Consider the following 12,331-nt stretch of genomic DNA (forward strand, 5'->3'; position numbering starts at 1 on the left):
AGCCATTCAAAGAACAGAATATTCCAGTTCTAAGCGAAACCTAGCAATTCCAGGACTTTAAAATTGCTTCCTTGGCCTTTGCAAACTTCTGAACTTTTCATCTATTTAGTGATGGGAGGAATAAGCAAAGGCTGCCTCAGAATCAAGAGCAACAGTTGAACAGCAAGACTATCTTAAGCAAGTTACAGAATAGCGACAAAAGGCTAACTTTTAATTATGTTTTGTATTTGTACATAGTAATTTACACACACGCATACATATATAATCTGAACAAAGAAAACTTTTCCAGACACTGGAAAACATCAACTGAAATGCAAATTTAACCACCATTCCCTTAGCTAATCATGATATTGCTCTTAATTGTGTCTGCATACTGCTTTTTGTCATTGAATTTTTTCTTAAGGTTCCTGCACTCATTTTAAAGGAAATATAGCAAGAGAAAACTAGTGAGCAGTTTCAATCCTTCAAAATCCTTCAAAATTATTCGTAACCCAAGAAGTTCACAGAAAACACAACCTATACAAGCTTATGTACAAAGGGAAACATTTTAAACTTGTGTTGGACTGCAAAAGGTCTTTGATTGTTGAACAATTCTGACAGTCTCTGCTTAGCTGGAAATGATCCTATAACACGTCATATTCAGTAAATTCATTATTAAAACTTGCCTTCACCTTCATGTATAAATCACACTGTATATTAACAAAGAACCAGGAAAGTGCACTTCAGGTTGAGAGCTGCACCTATTGCACACTTTTGACTTCGTTCTAAACAGCATGTTTTTCACTTTATAGTGGAAGAAACTGCTTAAGAAAAAACCTAGAGGAAAACAACAAAATACTGCTTTGAGACATCAAACACACTACAGATGTGTGTTTTTCCCTCTGCCCAACCTACAGCTTGGTCAGTTTGGTTCACGGGTTTACAACATTTGTTCTGAAAGAAAAAGAGGTCCCTACCCCTCAAGAGTACTCCACAGCTTTAGTCAATGGGTAAATCATGATGATCATCTGTTAGAATTGACAGCTTAGTGTGAACTGCATCTCTGGTCCTCTGAACTGCCTGACAACACACAGTACTCTTTATCTTCCTATAAGCTGTGGAGATTTGTAAAAGTGAGCAAATGAAGAAAGCATGAGATAAATTCCTTCTTGTACTTCTGTTTTTAAAACCTATTCTAGGACACAGGGAGCCTCTAAATGGTTCCATCCAGCACAATGTACCAGAGACGTCTCTATCAGCTGTCTTTGCATGATCTTTACAGAAAGGCCCAGCTGGAAGTCTCCATACTGGTACTGCTTTAACTTTTCAGTGAGCTTACACATTGTAAAAATCATTCTGAAGCTCTTTTCAACGTTTGTCTCAAGAAAAGCAGATCTGATAATTCAGTTCCAGCAGATAACAGTTTTCAGTAAACACTTCCTCCTTCCACTCTCAGTAATATAATACAACTAAAGAATTTTGTATGATTGAGTGAGTTGCAGAAGAAAAGCATTTGTTCAAAATACTGAATCCACAGTCAAAATGAGGCATAGATTTTAAAAGCTACAGGAAACATTAACAACTCTGTTGCTGAGTACACCCTGATCAGATGGAAGAATTGCACAATTTGCTCCTATTTAAGAAGACCTATTTTTCACCACAAATGTGGATATAAGAATCTGTAGCTTTAAGCATTTATTTTTGCGCCAATAACCAATGTGCTTTTGATCTCTCCACAATTCCATCCATATGAAGGAAGGCTGAAGAGAGAAAATAAGATTTATATCTATTTCTAGGAAAGACAGTGGAGCAATTTCACCAGTCAAATTGCCAAAAATTTGGTGCCTTTCACACTATTACTCAGGCACACGAACACAGCACCCTCACTTTTAGTACTCTGCATTGACTACCTAGTGGATGATTTTGGGGACCAATGGAAAAACAGGGTTTCTTAAGGAAAAACAACAGATTTGCCAAATATTCCACAACCATTTTTAAAGCTCCTGTGAAAAACATTTGTTGTTTTTTTCATTCTGTTCCAGTAAATAACTGACCAGGTTTTCAAAGTCAGTTGAGTGCCTGCTATCCCTACCAGTTGCTGTGATGCTCTCACACTGAAGTGCTTCAGTGAAAACAAAACTCTCTGGGGAAAAGGCTATGTGAAGGACAACATGTATACAATGTACATAGTCTGAAAAGCTAAGTTACTGAGCTGCACATCCTAACACAGCTGCCAGACTCTGCCACAGTTAAAAGGGTGCTGCAAGCTCAGTGCCTACTGTAAATACCAGGAGAATATCACAGTACTAATGCTTTTTGAGATGGCCAATAACTACAATAGCCATGCAAAGCAAAGGAATAGGAATTAAAGTAACTAACTGAAAGTTACTTTGTCTGTGATTACAGCTTACTAAATCCCACAGCACAGCATCTTCAATTCTTTAAAAGTCAGTTATTTTTACATTGCAAGGAGAGGGAAGAAAATGGATCTGCGTCAGAAAGATGGCACATTCAACAGCAAATGTTGGCACAAAGATTTAAATGTATCAAAAAATACTTGCACTTTTCTGCTTTCAAATACCCATCTTCAGGCATTTTACTTTTTCATTTGAACAGAGGATGAACACTGGCAGTATCACTAAGTTGACTGACAATTATAGGGCAGGAACTCAGGAAAAAGTAATTTTGGCAACCATCCAGGAGGACAAATCTAATCACTGGCCTTCAAATAGCTTTCCTGTTGTACGTAGAAGAACCCTAAGTATGTAGTGTTATCTGAGCTAAATGTGGAAAAAAGAAGTTGTCTAAGGATGCAGTTAATCTGGAACTTCAATTCTAATCTATTTGAACACTAATTATGATTACAATTAAATTAAACATTTCTGGGAAATTTGGCTACTTTGGATTCTAGAAAAATGATGCTACCATATCATTTCAAGGTCCCGCTCAGATATTATCTCACTGATTTGATCTACTACAATTTTAGAATAACAACAACTTTTCTTGGCTGCTTGTACAATAAAATCAAACTGGATTACTTTCTTTGCTGTAACAATTATACAAAACAAAGATTAATAAAGTCAAATTAATTTGTTTCAAACATGTTGTAATAAATGGTACATTCTACATACATACGCTAGATCACCAGACTAGTTATGCTTCCATAATCTTCCACACTGCATAATCTCTTTCCTGACAACTTTTAGATCAATTATTTAAAAAAAAATAAAAATCAAATACATGTATTATTTTTACAGTGAGTTCAAGATTTCATAATACAATATGCTAAACTTTCTATCCAATGTATGAAATTCTGGTATCCTGTGGTCACACTAATCACATTAGAGGGCTAAGTATACATAATACTTCTATTTATTTATGTGCCGGAGGAAAAAAAAAGTATCCTTAGCTTAATGACATGACTTCATGCTCACACACCAACTAGACCACTGTCACATGGTGCCTAGTTATGCTGCTCTTCATATTACGTAAAACACTAATATGCATACACTTCTCAAGTTCAGTTAAAGGTTTGCCAGTTATTTTTGGTTTGCAACATTTCTTTAGGAAAAATAAAAATCTTAAGAATTTCAGGCTCTAAGATGCAGATTCCTGTCCAAGATAAACGACAACAGATCCTGATTCCTGAAATGGCTGAATTAACAAGCAAATGAAAGTCAGCACAACCTAACACAATTATAATCAATTATCAATGTATCAAAGAATGTGGCTGCTGTGTGTAGTGTTTGGACCTCTGTGAACACAGTTCTGATATTTCCTTACTAACATATCAGAAGTATTCCAGAGGCATCAGAATATTGCCTAGCACTAAATGCTAATGCGCTTCTGCGTGGTGTTTCATACATCCCGACACACTTTGTTCATACATCAAACATCAAAACATAGAAAATTGTATTTTGAAAGGGACATTTGGAGGTCATCTGTCCAAATCCTGCTCAAACATGTTCTTAGGATGAAATATGCACGTAACATCCTGACACCCAGCATAAAATATTCACGAAAAATAAAACCTTATTTTGGCACCCACTGATCATATTTCCACTGACTGTTCCACTTTGTCAGAGAAAATGCAATGACTCACCAAACTGGTAGCCACGTTATTTTGCAGCCTTTTGCTTACTGGTCTTTAAGCCTTGTTGGCAAACGGGAACAAAACGGGAACAAAATATTACAAAAAATATCAGCAGTTCCAACATCTACAATGACCTGAAATTTTACTCTGATAATTTCGTTCCAGTTGACAACAAAGTTTTGAGTCCTATACAGCAAACGGAGACAAGGATATTTAGTAAGAACCTACCTCCCAGCACAGAAAGGTCATGTAGCTCTTAGAGTGGGTCCAGAGGAGGACACTAAGATGATCAGAGGGCTGGAGCACCTCTCCTAAGAGAAAAGGTTGAGGGAACTGGGCTTGTTTAGCTTGAAGAAGCTAAGGCTCCAGGGAAACCTCATTGTGGCCTTCCAGTGCTTGAAGGGAGCACATAGACAGGAGGAGGAATGGCTGTTTGTGAGGGTGGACAGTGACAGGACAAGGGGGAGACAACAGAGACAGTAGAGGCCTAGGTTGGATATTAGGAAGAAGTTTTTCAGCCTGAGGGTGGTGAGGCACTGGAACAGGTTGCCCAAGGAGGCTGCGGATGCCCCATCCCTGCAGGCATTCAAGGCCAGGCTGGATGTGGCTCTGGGCAGCCTGGGCTGCTGGTTGGCGACCTGCACACAGCAGGGGGTTGGAGCTGGATGAGCGTTGTGGTCCTTTTCAACCCAAGCCATTCTATGATTCTATAATTGTTAGCAAATTATTTTTATTTATATCATTAAAACTTGTCTTTTGTTCAAAGAGAACACCAGTCTGCTCTACTGATTAAAGCTTCTGTATATCCAGGGTTCTCCATTTTCGGAAGGCGTGAATCCAAGCATTAAAAGGAGAGATATAACTGCCTCAACATTTTCTCATCCTAGGAGATGTTTGCAGACAAAGAAATATTTTGGCTGCCAGATCTTTTCGCATTTTAAGATGAGGTTTTTGCACAGAGCCACTTATTGCTCACTACACTTGCAGTCACTGCCACTAGAATCAGACTCCGTGAAGGGCATCCCTTAAGTACTCCATGAGAAATTCTGGCTGACTTTCTTTTTGAACATGCTTTTCTTAGTCAAAACATACATACACAACAAAGAGAAATGAAGGAGCCCTGGAGCTTTTTTGGACGGCTTAGGGTGGTTTTGATTCAGTTGGGTTTTTTGTTTGTTGGTTGGTTTCTTTCTTTTTTTTTTCTTTCTATTTTTTTAACGTTCATTTGTTTAGTTTTGTTGTTATTTCTTGTATTTGTTAGATTTTTTGAGGTTTTTTGATTGGCTGTTTTGGGAGGAGAGAGGAATTGTTCATTTGTTCCTTATTTGTTTGGCTTTCAAAGGAGAAGTAATCAGCCACAGCATAATGGCGCTCTTCTCTTTAGGGTGTTTGCCCACGTGCAAGATTATGTTAGAATTCCCCAGTAATTACCCATTTTAAGGCTGAGGTTCCAAGACCTTGTTACTTGACACTCTTCCCAGGTAATTTTCATTCCCAGAGGCACAAAACAAACATTTTTTGGAAAATACTTGCATTCTGGTTGATACAAGTTTGCTGTAGAAAAGTGCAATCTCTGCCAACTGTGGCTTCCCTTCTTTGTCAGTAACACTCAGCATGGTGCAGGTGGGAACAGCAGAGCCTGCAGTGCTGTGTGTCCCCTGTTCTCAAACAAAGAGGTTGCAGCCGTGAGACCTGCTACTGAGTATTGTATCATCTTTTCTCTTGTTTCAACGGGATCACTTACTACAGAGTCAAAGCTTTCAGTTACTCTAGCCTTTGCACAGCCATAATTACCATAAATTCCATGAGGAAACAACAGTAGCCTAAGGACTTAACAAACACAAAACAAAAACCTACCAATATGGATAGCCCAAAAGCTGTTCTGCTGGGGTAGAGAAAGGGGGGTTGTTCCTTCACATGTTTCTTTGTAATAATTCAGTATGAATCCCAGCTTCTATCTTTTGAAGTTTCTGATCACAGTATTAGTCCAAAATAACCTGCAAAGGTCATCTGAATGCAACATGTAAGCTCGCAACCCCCCCAAAATACATTTTTAAAAAAGAACGTTCTTTAAAACACTTGGATGGATTATGATTCTGGGGACCTGACTCATTCTTTTTTTTTTTAAATACAGCATTCTCGAGACATTTGCTTGCAAACATTCAGGCACAGTATGTCAAATTTAGTAGGAGCAGAAAAGATACTCTCATGCCCAATAATTTTCTTACTCAATAAACATTTCTCACCTGCTTGATTTTCTGTCAAGGTGTATCACACATGTAATCTCTTTACATACTATTAACTGTATTTTTGGATTTCCTCCCACTTCTTATTTCTGAAACCCAGAACGATGGATAAAACATTCCACAGCTGTTTTACTCAAGCCTTAACTCCAGAGACACTCACAAGATAATCTTATACTGTCAACTGGTTTCCCTTTGAAGATTTTTATCAACTGAATATTAATCAAAATCTCTTCCTGCCTAATCAAACAGTATCCTGAGATTTCTACTGAAAGAGGAACACATTCCTAGCCAATTATGCAACACTATACATCCTTTTGAAATGTTTCTTTTTGTGCATCACACTCAGGTTATTTCTGATGTAGTGCTTTTGTAATATTTGTACTGAAAAACTGTGCACTCAGAAATCGAGGAACTTGAGCTATATAACCAAATCTAACATAGGAGCACTACCTCAACAATAATTAGTTGTTGTGCAAACAAAGTTATAAAATACAGAATCTATAGCACTGACAGCAGCACCAACTTGATGTACAAGTCATAATACACATAAAATTTTAAAATAACTTATTCTTGCCAACCCAGAACACAATACATCGTTGCATAGTATTTCCATTTCATAGTATTACATATTTACCATCCCATTAAAGACAAAATATGTGGCTCAACAGAATTTGTGAGATTGTTACATTTAAATCTGAATTTCATGTTCTGCCTTTTCCATTTTATCCTGTTTCACAAACAATGATCCCTAAGTCAATACTGTCTACATAATTCCAATGAGTTCACTTTTACTACCAGGAATTCAAACAGCAAATGAATATACAAAGCTGAAGAGCTTATATAAACCTTAAGAGTAATCTCAGCATCTTATCACTTATCTTCTTGCTGCTATTCTCATTAAACTCTTGTAAGAATTAATAAGCTACTTATATATAAGGCAATATACTCTTTAATGCTTTCCCAGCTATATTCTTGCCTCAGGATACAAAAAAGAGACGTAGTCCATATACACATTAGTACTTACATTTGCTAATACAGCCTCCTAGTGTCAGTGCAAGTCAGACCTGCACAGCACTCCAGGGATTTCTCTCTGCAACTGCAAAGGCTTGTCTCTGTCTACTAAGATCTGTGTTTATTTTCTGGCACTTATCAGTCATACTGAATGCCGCATGTTTCACATATTAAAAGTTTGTTTTTGTTTTTAGTTGTTTTTTAATTCTGCATAGGATAAACACTGTATTTCTCTAAGTTAAAAAAATCCAGGAAACAACAGGGAAAAGACCTGCATGTTATTTCAAAATCACATAGTTCACAATTCCTTTAATTTTGAATTTTTTTCCAGTTATAAGTGAGAACTCGTTTTGGAGAATTCATGTGGCAGTATGCCGCGGAGCTAAAACAGTAATGCGATCACTACCCGAGCGGGAAGCATGACAAGACTCAATATGAGTGATCCAGCTTCAGTTCATTAACGATTACACAGAGTTTTTATAGTTGGCTTTAGCTATCGTGTTGCCTTGCTATTGGTGGACAACAATTGTTTCTAGGCAGAGAAGAATCTAACTACGTGCTATGTTTTTGTCAACTCCCTTAAACCAAGCTCTTCCTTGGGCTACTCCCTGCTGCTCACAATAACATTGTGACCTTCTGTTAGCCTCTACAACCTGTACTGCCATACAGGCTGTGCTCGTACATCTCCTCATGGCCTCCTTGCTCCCGGAGCCATTCTCCAACAGTAATATTCTGTACTAACTAAAAATTTGTCTGTTTGGAGAGTGCAACACAAACACACTAAGCTCTTGTAAATGACAGCACTGCTTTCAAGAGCCTCAGGCTAGGATGATGGTCCTGAAGATGATTGTGAAGGCAACATCATGCACACATGTTTTGGAGATACAAGAGATATTAAGAACCAAAAACAATCAATTAATGCAAGAGATGATAACTGGTTTCTTCTTGTAAGAAAACAACAGCATTATAAGTTAAACAAGCTCTGAGACAGATGGCTATTGGCCATTATATGAAAATTACAATAAGAGGATAATAAGAAAAGATTGGTATTTCTATCAAAACGTGAGCTTTGAAAAGCCTTTGCTTTCCTCACGCGATATGGATGATGTGGCAAATCACTGTATAACAGTGCGGACTGAGATGTTGGCCTTTGAAAATTTCTCTGCTGTGAGTGGCTAACCAAAGCATCCATGGACTTCGAAGGCTTCTCCCAGCAACACAAATAGAAAGACTGGGAATATTTGAAATTTGTAGCTAATACATCCTTGCAGATTCTGTTCCATTTGCTGCACGTAAATTTCAACTTAGGTTGGGAAAACCTCGTATTTATTACCTTTTCTTCCTCTGTCCTGGACATCACATGATTTCTTTAAGTCAATGCCAGCGCCCTGGGCAATGTAAGGTCAATGCTATTGCAAAATTACTACAAGCCAAGGGGTTCGGTCAGTTTAAAGGCTCTTATCGCTTTCTTAATACCAGAAGCTCCAGGGAACAACTCTCAGCATTAGGTTTAATACTTTAAAGGACACCAGATCCTGATGACCATACAATATTGATGTTAAATCTGGTTTTAACTCCATTAGTATGCTTTTATTGGGCTTTATTTAACTTCATACTTTCTTGACAGATGAACTGCTATATATAAATATATATTTTCATATATATATAAAACTTTACTTTGAGTTGAACTGACTTATTTTATGCTCCTAGATAATTTTTCATTGACAATGAAAATAATTGACAACATCTGGAATATAAACACATCACAAGTTTGAAAGGCCATTTTCACCAATAGTAGATCGTAAGAGGGAGAGTCTATACACATTTTAAGGATTATTCATTAAATGTTTCTTTCATCGTTATCTCACTTTGGATAACATTTTCTTATACAAAGTACACTGAGTACAAAAAGATGCAAAACCTGTAATTTCTCTCATGACAGGAGCCATCAAATCTGGAGAGAAGCCTTTGAGGATGCTTCCCTGGAAGAAGCTGTTAGAAAATGCAGCGTTTGAAAAGCATCTAACCAGCAATTGCCACAGCAGTAAGATTCTATATAAGGCAGCAGCCAGAAAAAAATCTCTTGTCAGTTATAACATTAAGTTTGTTCACAGTCCTGTTCTTAATTGACATAATATAATAAATATGCAAATTTAGTAGTTGTTAATGACAGGAGTTATTTCCCACTTTTGCTTTAAAATCCAACAGAGTTACTGGCGTGTGTATCTCTTGTTTAGCTTGCACATAAGACCCATTACAAATATTCTGATTTTCCTGAACTTCTTCATCTGGCTATGAATTTGTTTCCTATGAATGAGTGCCAGATCAGTGTCACAGGATTCTTAACATAAGCACAGCAACAGCAGCAAAAATCAGGATCTGCTTGTCTTCAGGGCTCCCTGAGGAACTATACCTGATGACTCAGACACCTAACTACTTGTTTGTAGTGTTTGTACACATGAAGCTGTGGGAAATCATAAAAGCTGGTATACCTGGGGGGTAAAGGAAGAAGAAAACAGAAGGATGACTGATCAAAGCAAATATTTCTGCCAGCTTGATTATAAAAAGGAACAGAAACAAACAAACAAAAGTTCTAGGTCACTTGTAACAACACTTACCAAGAGTAAATGACTGGAAATTCATTGCATGGTAAAGCAGTCTGCCTAAAGAATAGGCACTAGACTGTACTGCCTTTCACACACATGCTCCTCAGTCAAATCTCATTCACCCTGTTTGCAACCATCAGAATATGTCGTATTAGCAGATTCAGGCAATCCTTTCCAATTCAAAGGAGAAAAGATTCAATATAAATAATGCAGGTAATGGAAAGATTGGAGTGGAAGGAGTTTCTCCCTATCTTCTGAGCTCACACAGTTGTTAGAGGCATATTTTGCTACCCATTAAAATTTTTTTCCAGAAAAACGCATTTTAGTGATGAAGGGAACAGTGAACCCATTTCCCTGCTAAACATACAGAGACATCATGCAGATGGCAAAGGAAAACAGGGGCATAGTAGTGCAGTGAAAGATTCTTCCATTCAAGTGATGGCAAATAACTGTGTTCATTTTGATACATGGGCTTATTTCTGACATATATTTTATTCCCAACAAAGAAACAGGTATTCAACAAAACGACAGTGGTGGGGAAAATTGCTTACAGGGCTTTGCAAAAAATGATGTGGTTAAATAGTTGTATAATTTCCTCTTATCACATAGCACTTTTCTCGCATAGGATTGGGAAGGTAGAGACGTGTTTTATTTGCAACCTCTTCTACTTTCATGACATGGATACTGTAAATAATGCAAGCTTTGTATGAGAGGCTGTCAGCAAAGTAAAATTTCTTAAAGGAATGACATCTTCCATAATACATTACAAAATGATGTAAGCCTTGAATAAAAATACACTATCACAATTTAGGAATAACAATATCCTGTATTATTTGAGACCTTAATGGCAATGAGATTTAGCAGTTAGAGTAAAGAATTAGGAAACAATATTTACGAATTCTTTTCCTTACTGCTGACTTTCTCCTTATCCACAGTATATGTGGGCTCATTTTAAAAGACAGTAAACTTAATGCACTCTCACATGTAATTCCAGGAAAGACATTCATCTCCAGTTGATATTCTCCATTCTATCAGAAGTACAGTTAGTTCAGTTGTATTCACCTGGATGATAGGGCGTTATACCGACAAATGAAAACATAGCTGATAGGCAGTCTGCTAGCACGTACATGTAATAGCCTTAAGAATTAAGAAGGGCTATTATCTAAAGTTGTATTAAAAATGATGATTGAATTGAATTCTGTTCCACACCAGAAATCGAATACCTTGTGAGGCCTGGAAACATCAGACACAGCTACAAACTTTGGTTTTCTTCCTTTTTTTAGGAGGAAGTTTTTCACCCAGAGGGTGGTGAGGCACTGGCACAGGTTGCCCAAGGAGGCTGTGGATGCCCCATCCCTGCAGGCATTCAAGGCCAGGCTGGATGTGGCTCTGGGCAGCCTGGGCTGCTGGTTGGTGACCCAGCACACAGCAGGGGGTTGAAACTGGATGAGCATTGTGGTCCTTTTCAACCCAAGCCATTCTATGATTCTATGATCTATTTGTCAGGTGAGTGCTGCTGAAATACAGAACCAAGGGAGAACTAAGAGGCAAAAAAGCATCCAGTCTTCATGTGCTGAATAGAAAGCAAAAGAGCAAAGGTTCCTACCATAGTTTTGAAGAGTCAAGAGCTTTACATGGTTTTCAAGCTTGCTGATGGTCCCTATCAGTAGCAGCAACATGTATTTAGAAATTAGTAGCAACTGTCTTAAAAACCAACATTAATTCAATTATTTTGTTACAGACTTTTGTAAAACGAAACAAAGCCCTTGCAAATGGGCTGAAGACATTAACAGTGAGAGCAGACTGCTTTCCATGACTTACGCACAAAGGATAGCTTTGCTGCTCTAAGATGTTTACAACTGGAGATCTTATCCAAAACTTCCTACCTTGCTAGTGCTTGTGTTGAAAGCAACAGTATTTCAAATATCTGATCATTATATCCTAAGTGCAGGTCTGAGATAAAGCAGCGCTATCGTATTTTAGGCTTTTTGTGACTTTTTCTTTACTTGCCTCAGTGACATGTATTGAATGAGTACTTGCAAAAGACATTTCAGTTTTGGCACCTGTTCCTCTATTAAATTACTACTTCCTCCCTCAGTCTGTAAAGGAAGTTTAAAAGAAGCAAGGCAAGCACAATGGAAGCAACATAAAGCGTTGAGCACTAAAGAGTCCAGTGGCATTTCCCACTGAGCAGACTGGCATTAAACGTCTGCTGACATTTCCCACAGCCAAACTCTACCAGCTGCAGCTGTCTGCCCTGGCCAGTAGCAGCACATTGGGACAGGAGACACCACGTGCCAACAAGCACCAGTTCACTGCCTCCCAACACATCTGTCCACGCACAGCTTTATATCCCATCTGGATGCACCCCACAGTAACGCAAGTGCGGGGTCTCA

The 12,331-nt window shown here is 38.0% G+C and overlaps 1 long non-coding RNA gene across 1 annotated transcript in view; it reads right to left on the bottom strand.

The window, feature by feature from the left end:
- LOC125700969 (uncharacterized) overlaps window positions 1-12,331 on the bottom strand; it is a 75,434-nt gene that overhangs the window by 58,844 nt on the left and 4,259 nt on the right. The gene's annotated exons all lie outside the window — the stretch shown is intronic.

The sequence above is a fragment of the Lagopus muta genome, chromosome 15 (assembly GCF_023343835.1).
Source record: "Lagopus muta isolate bLagMut1 chromosome 15, bLagMut1 primary, whole genome shotgun sequence".
Classification (NCBI taxonomy): Eukaryota; Metazoa; Chordata; class Aves; order Galliformes; family Phasianidae; genus Lagopus; species Lagopus muta.